Source organism: Lathyrus oleraceus, chromosome 2 (genome assembly GCF_024323335.1).
Source record: "Lathyrus oleraceus cultivar Zhongwan6 chromosome 2, CAAS_Psat_ZW6_1.0, whole genome shotgun sequence".
NCBI lineage: Eukaryota > Viridiplantae > Streptophyta > Magnoliopsida > Fabales > Fabaceae > Lathyrus > Lathyrus oleraceus.
Window position 1 is genome coordinate 329,724,705 of NC_066580.1, and position 7,719 is coordinate 329,732,423.

Genomic DNA, 7,719 nt, shown 5'->3' on the forward strand with positions numbered 1-7,719 from the left:
TTTCTCTGACATATCAAAAATAAAAGAGAATAAAAAATAATGAAAAAGTCAACTGTTGACGAAAGTCAACAATTGGTCAAAAATGGAAATTTTTGTATTTTCTTTATGATTTCTTTGTAAATGGATATTCTATTATTGGTTAGGATGAAAATTAGGGTTTGAGGAATTTGGGTTGACTTTGGTCAAAGTTGACCAAAAAGTCAACTGTTGACCAAAGTCAACAATTGGTCAAAAGTGTCAATTTTTTGTATTTTTCTTGTATGGAATCATATGTACTGGTTTAAACATGGATGAAATAGATTGAAATGGATTAACAAATGGTTTGAAGTTGGTTTCCAAATTGTTTTGCCTTATGACTTGAATGTTTGACTTTGAAAAGAACATGACTTGACAGGCAATATATGTTAACAGGGCCATGAAATGATGGTATAAGATTAGGATCTGAAAGGGATATTCATGAATCAAGTGGCATGATTGGCAATTGGCTTGAAACACAAGGAGCTTGGTTGTTCAGATGACCCAGGCCATAGATGTATTAACAATCACATGAACAACACCATGACTTTGGACCAAGACCAAAAACATAAAAAATTCAGGACCAAAATTGGGGTATGACAGTTGCCCCTATTTAAGCGTCTTCAACTAGAGAATATGGAGCAGGACGTTCTTCATATGATCATAGTGGGAGATGATTAAATACTAAGAAGACCCGGATTTTGATCCTGAATCCCTATGAAACAATTAACAGTGCCTGTCAGAATCGGCAAAGAAGCAATCTCAAAAGAAGAATCCGTCTGGTACGGTGAAAATCGGCCTGAGTACCGAAACAGAAAGTTGACCTGGATACCAAAATAAATGGTAACACAGGAATACCCATGGCCTGAACGCCGCACATTAGTCTGAACACTAAGCATCGGAATATGAGAGTATCAATGTTGGTCTGATCACCGGAAATCTGGTCTGAACACCACTTCGATCTGGAAATCGGAAAACTGGCCTGAATGCCACAAGTACTTCGACTTGATCGTCGGAAACTTCTTCGATCTGAAAATCGGAAATTGGCCTGAACGCCACTTCGGTCTGGATACCGGAAACTGGCCTGAATGCCACAAGTTGCATCGACCTGAATGTCGGAAACTTCTTCGATCTGAATATCGGAAACTTCTTCGATCTGAAAATCAGAAACTGGCCTGAATGCCACTTCGGTCTGGATACCGGGAACTGGCCTGAATGCCACTTCGGTCTGGATACCGGAAAAAACTGGCCTGAATGCCACTTCGGTCTGGATACCGGAAAAACTGGCCTGAATGCCATAAGTACATCGACCTGATCGTCGGAAACTTCTTCGATCTGAAAATCGGAAATTGGCCTGAATGCCACTTTGGTCTGGATACCGGGAACTGGCCTGAATGCCACTTCGGTCTGGATACCGGAAAAAACTGGCCTGAATGCCACTTCGGTCTGGATACCGGAAAAACTGGCCTGAATGCCATAAGTACATCGACCTGATCGTCGGAAACTTCTTCGATCTGAAAATCGGAAATTGGCCTGAACGCCACTTCGGTCTGAATACCGCCTCGGTCTGAACACCGGAAAATTCTTCATGTCTATCAGCATCGACGAAGATAACAAACAGTGATACGTGAGTCGGCACGCATGCCAAAGACCCATGCTGGGGATAACACGCCACGAACCGGCTATTCTTTATTCCACCCTAGCACACGAACACTTCGCGTTTAGCTGGGGATTATTCTTTCTTGTTTTGCTCCTTTTTTGGACCCCGAAACCTCTTTGATTACCATTCCCATCTTTGCTCGACAGAAACTCTGATTCAAAATCACGATGCCAAACTCCTCAGAGTAACACCTTCTCCTTTGGGCAAAACCCCCTCTCAAACAAATACCACGGCTTGAGACCAGCGTACGCTTGCAATAATGATGCATGATCTTTTTCAAACGTAATGCTCCATAATTACGGAAATGCTACGCGATTTATTATATTTTTTATGCTATGCTTATTCTACATGATGAATGCATAAAAAGTATCCCCCTCAAGGGACTCTTATGGGGAGCTCGAGACACTCTGCTGAGGAACTCGCCAACACTCCGATCTCCAACCTGCTGGGGAATAGCGCTGCTGCTGGGAAAAGGCAAACCTTGCTGGGAGTGACAAGACGACTTGCTAGGGATAATCAGGCGACTTCACTGGGGAGAGCCAACCAATCCACAAGTAGGATCAACTCTGCTTTGGGAAATAAATACTACTCCGCTGGTGAAGCTCATCCAATCCACAGGTAGAATAGACTCAGCTAGGGATGCAAATATCCTTCCACTACGGAAAACTCAACCAATCCACAGGTAAGATAACTGCTGGAGATATATTTCTTTGAACCCGCTCCACTCGGGGAACTGCTGAGGAAAATCATCAACACAAACCTCTACTCGGGAGATCTGCTAGGGAAATCCGCTCGGTTGGGGGAGCACAACTCTGGTGGGAAAGCAAATATACCAGACTCTGTGCTGGGGAGAGACATCCAAAAACCTGCTGAGGATGAGTGCTCACGACCATGCTGGGGATAACACTCTCACACCCACTGGGGAGATACAGCTTACTGGACACGGAACACCTGTCGAGTCATCGAACAACGGCCTTCATCATCCACCTACCGTGTCGACTTTCCACTTTTGAGAACTCCCAGACTCGCCTGGACTTTTCTGACTTATCCCACAAAGATCGGATTCCTGGGATTCATACAAACTTTCCAGTCCTTAGACTTTGAAGAGTCTTCTTGATTAGCTTTCAGGATCGTCGTCGCAACTCTGTCACGGGCTTTTCACCGTTAGTCTATCCATTGCCCCTGGTCGGGCTTTGCAGGGATCTCTTTTGTCAAAAGGTTTCATACCACTACATGCTAGTGAATGAAGATATCTAACGGTACCTGCACAAGAGATTGTTAGATAAAAGCGTGCCCCAGGCGTGCCAACACTTCAACACCTTGGTCACTCAAACTTCCGAATAAGATTTCCAGATTTCAATCTTATAAGCACGCATCGGAAGGGACCTCTATGTTTCCAAATGCAACTATTCTTATCAAAACGAATGGATGTTTTCGTAATCAAAACGGTAATGAAAACAAAAACAAAATTATTTGACTGAACACGCATTTATTGACTGAAACAAAAAGGACGGCCCAGAACTGAGCGACGCACAGGAGGCAAACCCTGGAAAGAGGTGATTGCACACAAAAGGAAAAAATATCTATCCTAATGGCAATGTGAAACCGTGATCTCATCGGGTTCCAACTCGGTTACACCTCATATGTCCTCAAGACTTTCCGCACTTTCGGCCTTCTGAACAAGACGCTTCTGATTCGATCTCTGTCGGAGATTAGCCGTGATGTCTTAATCAAAGCACAAACGATCATGCCAGACACAGTTGTTCGTTTCATTCCCTCTTTTGCCTGGACCGCCCTTTCGGGTTTCCAGTCCACCGGGATACCCTTTTTTTTTTGCCCAAGTCGCCCTTGTGGGGTTTTCGACTTGCCGGGTGTACAGTTCTTTTCTTTTATTATCCCTAACTTTTGCCCGAACCTTTTCTCTCTTTTTTTTTGGTTCGCCGGGATGCCCTTTTTGCCTGGACTCTTTTATTCTTTTTGTCCAGCGGGTCTCTTTCTCACGAAGTATCTTTTAACTGCGTCCGCATTCACAGGGGATGGAAAATCCTCATCATCCGTGGTCGTCAGCAACAAGGCTCTGTCAGAGAAAACCCCTTTTGACCATGAACGGACATTCATAATTGTTTATCCACTTGCCCCACGATCGTCTTGAGGAGGAAGGATCCTTTTCAACACCACATCTCTTCCATGCTACCCACGAGGTCGCACTTCTCGGTCAACAACACGCTTCATTTACTGGGTACAACTGCCCCATGACAAGTAACTGTCAGCCTCTTTTCTCAACCAGGCTCAACGCGTTATACCGAGTCCTCATCCACTCGCCCTTTTCTAACTTCTCATCCATCCGGACTCTTTACAATGAAATCTAGCCTCCAGCAGGCAAGATCACTTCCATCCGATACCGCATGAGGAAGGCGTTGCCCCAGTAGATGCACGTACCAAAGTACGACACTCAGGATACCAACTTCGTACTCAGCCACTATCATTGGTGCGTTCACATGTTATCGGGGAAGCACTAGCTCACTCTCTTTAAGCTCTCCTCATCAGACATCAAAACCCGTTCGGATTCGGGGTCAGGCCCCTCCTCTGGGATCGGTTACTCTCAATCTTTCGATTCGAGTACCTCGAGATGTCCTCATCAGGGACTTCAGTCTTCCTTGGTTGACAATCATCAGTGGGCTGTTGGGCGAGATAACCATACAATACCCTCCTCTTGGTTGCTTTCTGGGAGGTATACTGAATATCGTATTCAGTCGACATCACTTGCCCTCTCGCAACCCGTCCGTTCGATGCTAGCTCCTCAAGCACATACTTGATCAGATCCATTTTGGACATCCACAAGGTGGTATGAACCAACATACACTGTCTCAATCGGCGAGCAGCCTATGCCAAAGTACATCAAGTTTTCTCGAGTAGTGAGTGTATTGTTTCACAGTCGATAAACTTTTTGCCTAGGTAAATTGCGTGCTCTTTTCGACAAGACTAGTCATACTGACTCAATACGCACCTCATAGACCCCTTAAGGGTTGTCAAGTACCAGATTAGCAGTCGTTTCTTCCCCGGAAGGTATCAGAATCAGAGGTTCCTACTACTCCTTTTTTTTTGTCTTTCCATGCCCCTTGGCAGTCCTCATTCCATTTGACCATTTGATTTCTTTCTTTTTTCGTTTGTTTATGGTTCAGGCGTTTCTAGTACTGTTCCTTTTTTTTTTTTTTTTTTTTTTTGCAGGATCAACCTTGATTCCTCTTTCGTTCGCAACATGCCTCGGCAGCTTGCTGGACAGCACTCCATAAGTGCGCTAATTCGAACTCAACAGTATGAGTTATCTCTACCTGTCAAACAACTTGATCCATCGGATGCCCCTCTTCTGCTTGGGACTTTGCCATCATGTCATCAACATGGCATTTGCTTTCACGATGAATCATATCATGAAACAAAGTCACCCCAGACTTCTGATACTTGGCACCGGCCTTCTCGATACTGAACGACATCACCTTATAACCAGAAGGTGCCCCTTGTGTGATGGACATGGTTTACGTCATATCATCTGGCAACAGTTCAATCTGGTCTCGGCCAAGAAGCCATCCATGAAGATAAATTGAGCATTATAATCAATCCAATACCTCGTTGTGACGTACCGGGAATTCATCTTTCAGATTAGCTCAGCTCACATCTCGACAGTCCACACACATTCTCATCTTTCAGCACCGGTTTTCGCTTCCCTGGAGGACAGTCTTCTCTCCATGGTAACTCGTGCCTCCACAACATTGGTATCTTACCTTGGTGTATCTAGATACAACCAGGCGCACATATACCATCCTGTTCTTGACTTGCCTCTGAAGCGGCCTCAATATTCGCTTTCTGACCTCGGCGGTGCTTGGAGCAACAATTCTGAGCACTCCTCATGCGGTTGAATCATCTTCTCCTCTGGTTTCAACGACCCGGCTAATTCCAACAAATCACAATCTTCTTCGCCTTCTCCTTCGGCATGATAGATCGAATTGTCGAACTCATACAAAGGTGTAACCAAATTGTTATCGATGAGATCAGGAGGGTAATCACTTTTGAGGTTGGAACGAGACAAGTTCAAAAGAAAAACGAAAAACATTGCCATTTTTTTTTTAAAACTGTAAAAAATGAAAAACAGGGAACACCGCTTTTAATCACAAAAACATCCATTTATTACTGATGCAATATGTTGCAAAATGAAACACATGAGATGGCCCTTACAATGGACCAGTACGTTTCGGGCAAAACGTATGGCTTTCATGCAAACAAAATTAAAACAGAAATACTACACTTCCGGATGAGCGACAGTGATGCTTTTGGAGACCTTCCAGTTGCCTAGTACGCACGACTTTATCCACAACTCGAGCTTGCGGTCACGGTCAATCTCTTCACTCACTGAGCAAGCATGATCAGGATCCAACATTCCTGCACTGACAAAGGGGTACGGTGGGCGATATCCTCTGTTTGGTCTAGACGACTCTTGATCTGGCTGATAACCGACCCCAAACATGTCTGCTTTTACCACTATGTCAATGATCCTTCCCCAGCCTTGGGCCTCTTTGTTCTTCACCACTTCCAGAGCTTGTTTATAAGAAGAAATGGACAGCTTCTTCTCTTTCTCAGCAACAAAGGCATTCTCCACTGGGACGGTCTCAACGGCTAGACTGGGCGCTTTACATCTTACATCGTCCATTTCTACTTTCTTCATCTTTTGGGTCATGTCCTTCATCAATACACACCCCTCTGTGGTGACGGTCGCACAACAAAAATCAACAACAGGGAAAGCTCCATCCTGCACCAGAGGTTTTGAGACCACGGACATTGGAACCTTTAACTGATTCTCCTCAGTCGCCCTTATTCCTTTCTTGTCCTTTTTCACCATCTTCACCTTGACCGGACCCTGCCATTGTACGGGGTCGGCCTCGCCATCCATTATCTGTGCCAAGCTGATAGCTTTAGAGTCTACCATGTCCTGGACGACATGTTTGAAAGCTCTACAACCCTCAATGTTGTGTCCGGGCACCTCAGAATGGAACTCGCACCTGGCATTCTCATCATAGTGTGCAGGCCTCTTCTGTTGAGCTATGGGAATCAAAATCCTTGGCCGGACTAACCCCAAATCTCTTAATCTCCTGAACAAAAGGGTATAAGTCACAGGTGGTTCCTCAAACTGACGATCCTCCTTCTTCTTCTTCACCTGGCTCTTAGCTCTCGGTGCCTTCTGTTGAAGTGGTGGTTGTTGCAGGGGTACAGGTGAGTTACCAACAAGAGTGGTTACAGCAACAACATAAGGATGATAATGATCCTTACTGCGTTCTTTCTTTGCTGGCACACCACTTGACTCAACCTCCTTTTTGAGCGGACCACTGTCAGAGAGTTTCTTTGCTACCGAGCCAGAGGGATTTGTTACATCGGATGATGGAGCCTTTCCCTGAACTTTCTCCTTGATCATCCAGCTCTCAATCCTTTCTAATCTCTCAGACATGGCTTTCTGCCCCAAGGCAAGCCCTTGCACAATACTGAACAATCCCCTCATCATCTCTTTCAGTTCAAGGATGTCGGCGTTGGGAAGATCCATCAGCTTGGATTTGTTGAGTCTGACTGTATGTCTGAATGGAAGAGCTATGCCCACCGGTTGACACCTACAAAACAACAAATGGGTTAGTATGACTCACGCATGCAATATCAATCCGTACCAGGAATATTCCTTTGATTTTGGTTTCACAGAGACAGATAATTTTTCATCAATAACATTCTGACATCTGGATATCTCTCAACCAGAATCTTAATCAAAAAAGTGGACCCTGAGTACGGATAGACACGAGTTGAATGCAGATGAATGCGATGCAAATGCATGAATGCAAGTCACTACGCCACCAAGTCATCTGAAGACCCATTCTCTGAACTAGTCACAGTCATCGGGACTAAGTCACCATAAATCCGACTTGGGGAGTTCCGAAATAAACGGAACTGGAGATTACATCACTATCATCACAGGAACATCCACTGAACGGATGACAGTCAGATCCTCTGAA